Source organism: Carcharhinus amblyrhynchos, chromosome 8 (assembly GCF_965287045.1).
Source record: "Carcharhinus amblyrhynchos chromosome 8, sCarAmb.v2.hapA, whole genome shotgun sequence".
Classification (NCBI taxonomy): Eukaryota; Metazoa; Chordata; class Chondrichthyes; order Carcharhiniformes; family Carcharhinidae; genus Carcharhinus; species Carcharhinus amblyrhynchos.
Window position 1 is genome coordinate 70614400 of NC_137331.1, and position 3183 is coordinate 70617582.

At 41.9% G+C, this 3183-nt stretch overlaps 1 pseudogene; it reads right to left on the minus strand.

The window, feature by feature from the left end:
• Window positions 1-1303: 1303 nt before the first annotated feature.
• LOC145347169 (U2 spliceosomal RNA) lies at window positions 1304-1444 on the minus strand (annotated as a pseudogene).
• Window positions 1445-3183: the final 1739 nt, after the last annotated feature.

A 3183-nucleotide genomic window follows, 5' to 3' on the forward strand; every position in this document is an offset into this window, starting at 1 on the left:
CAAGAAGCATAAAATCTGTAAAAGTTTCTTTTGCTCTGTGGGAAGAAAAATATTTGCAATGACAAATGTGGTTCCATCCCAGATGGAGACATGTACCAGCCGACTCAAGAACAGCTTTTTCTCTGCTACTGTTAGACTTTTGAATGGACTTACCTTGCATTAAGTTGACCTTTATCTACACCCTAGTTATGACTGTAACACTACATTCTGCACTCTTTCATTTCCTTCTCTATGAATGTTATGTTTTGTCTGTATAGAATGCAAGAAACAATACTTTTCACTGTATGTTAATACATGTGACAATATTAAATCAAATCAAAATTTTTAAAAAATGTTCCCCTTGTCTTTCTTTGATCTTGTGGTGTTACTTATCATGTTGGCAAGGGGATCTAATATAAAGGCACTGACATTAATTTCACCTGTTATCCTTTGGAAACGGGGGACATCCCTTTATTTATAATGGAATGTATCTCCCGGTCTGCTCCAATGATGGAAGGGGGGAGTCTTCCAAAGTCTCCCAATTTTGGTACAAACCCCAGATGTTAGTGAGGAGGACTTTGCAGGCTCAACAAGGCTGGGTTTGCTGTTGTTATTCCTAGCGCCTATGTCAATGCATGTCACCAGATTTAAATTCCTGCTTCCTGGCTAATGCTAGAATATACTACTCTAAGAAAATGTCCTGAATATACTGTATGAACTAATCTTCTAGGCTACCACTGACAATCTGATTTTGCCAAAATATGACAACTATAATAACCAGTGATTACTGAAGGACCTTTCTTACAAGCCCCCATCATTTCTTTCTGTATATTCCATCTTATACTGCAGACACTTTTATGGGGCCTGTAAATAACTCCCATAAATTACCTCTTACTTTTGCTGTTTTCTATCTCTACCCAAACAGATTCTACACCTTGATCTTCTGGACTGTCATTTCTTGTTCCTATACTGATATCATCCTCAATTAACCAAGCTACCATGGCAACTTTTCTTAGCTTCCCATTCTTCCAAAATGTCAGATACTGTGAATATTTAGGTCCTAGCTTTGGTCGTCTTGCAGTCACATCTCTGAAATAGTTATTAGCACATATGGACTCATATCGACTCGTGTTTTCAATGCATCCATTTTGTTACTCTTTTTTGTTTATCCAATTCAATCCAATCAAAGTCCAATTCAGAGTCTCAGCAAGTGAGACATTCCAGATCCAAGCTGACAAGACAGGCCTCTCACTTCCTGTCTTGGGCTTGATCTACATGATCCAAGCTGCTTGGAACAGGCATTGCACCTCCCTCGAGGCTTGATTTCAATTGCACCTTAGCCAAAAGATTGAGATGGTGCTTTAAAAACTTGCTTCAAATGAAACCACAATGAAACCTTATGACTTCAATCAAGTACAACATGTCAATACTACACTGGATCTTAGCCAAAAGGCCAAGAAGTGATCATCCATTTTGTTACAAATGCTTCCCTCAATCCCATCATTTCCCACTCACTATCTCTACCTCAGTCTCTTTCACTATCTTCCATCCCAGTTTTTCTCTTTCCCCTCTTCCTCAGTCTCTCTTCCTCTGCCTCAGTCTCTTTCACCGCCTCCCCAATCACACTTTCTCTCCCTCCCCATTTTCTCTCATCCCCTTTTCCTCATCCTCTCTACCACATTCCCCAGTTTCTACCTCCCCCCGGCCCAGTCTCCATCTCTCTCCCATCTCTGTCCCTCCCCATCTCAGTCTATTTACTCCTCCATCCAAGTCTTGCTCCGCCTCCCCAGTCTCTTTCACCCCTCATCCCAGTTTCTCCCACCTCCCCAGTCTCTCTCTCCCTCTTCTCAGTCTCTTTCCCCCTCCCCTGTCTCTTTCATGCCTGCACTCTAGTTGCAGTCCCTCTTGAGCTTCTTTCACCCCATCCTCATTTCTCTCGCCCTCCCCACACTCTCTCTTTACCCCATTCCTCAACCGTACCACTGCCTCCCCTTAATTTGCCTTGCACAAATCTATGATTCTCATTAATTAATCCAGATTTGTCCAAGTGATTGTTAATGTTGTCTCAATACTCCAGCTGGGGTCTAATCCCTGATTATATAAAAGATTAGCATCGCGTCTTTGTTTTTGTACATCAACATAATTATATTGTTTCATTTCCCCTGGCACAGGAAATCACAATGGAAAATGGGATCATCTCAAAATTGGTGACGTTCAGGTAGAATGAATCTCCCACTCATTTTTCACCACTGGAAGCCTGATTTACGCTCTACAGTGTGTGGCCAAAAGTAGAAGCTACAATATATTGACTTTTATTTCTAATGCGCATTTTATCATTTATGAAATTGAAACAATCCATCAAGCCATTGATCTGGAGACACTGAATCCTGTATGCATTCACACTGGCTGTTATGAGTGGTTATAGAACATCAATCTCAGACAGATAATGGGAAGAGTTTCCACACATTCAGTCACTGAAATGAACAGATTGACAGCAGTGGCTCCATAGACCTGTGACCTAACAAACAGCCCAGGGTTTGTGACAGTCTGAGAGGCTTTGTGCGCCATGGACATAGATAGCTTCTGGAATGCCAACAATACCAGAGATGCTTTGAATGGAAGACTTCCTCAAGAATTTCAAGGAATGATTATGATCATTTGATCTCTGACCAGAAGCTTCACAGAACCTATAATCAGGGTGTGTGAGCTGCAGAGAATGGGTGCACTCCAGAGAGTGACACACTGCTTCTGCCTGCAAATCTCTTAATTAGCAACAAGTGAGGGAGCTTCAAACATGAGCCCAGGTCCCCTTCACACCCCCCCGGAGATCAGGTAGTTTTAGGTTGTCTTCTGCTGGCACGTGATATCTTGGAACTTCAGAAGTTAAAGTCCAAGATGGACAACCAAGTCATGATACTGGATGTTGTTCCATGGATAGCCTTGAATCCTGTGGCTAATTCTTGCAGGCCACATTCTTTTATAGTCTTTCACAGTCTAATCTGGGTGACTATGTTGGGCTGATCTAGAAATCCCATTTCCGGAAAAGATGTGATATCTTTGCATGGAGAGTGCAGATCCATTTGGTTATCGACCACCATCTTCCTGGGAGGTCAAACTTTGGAGGCTCTACTGTCATCAGATCACTCATCAGATCTTTATTGGTGATAATGGTGCTTGGTTGCACCATTTATCCTTTTTGTTCAA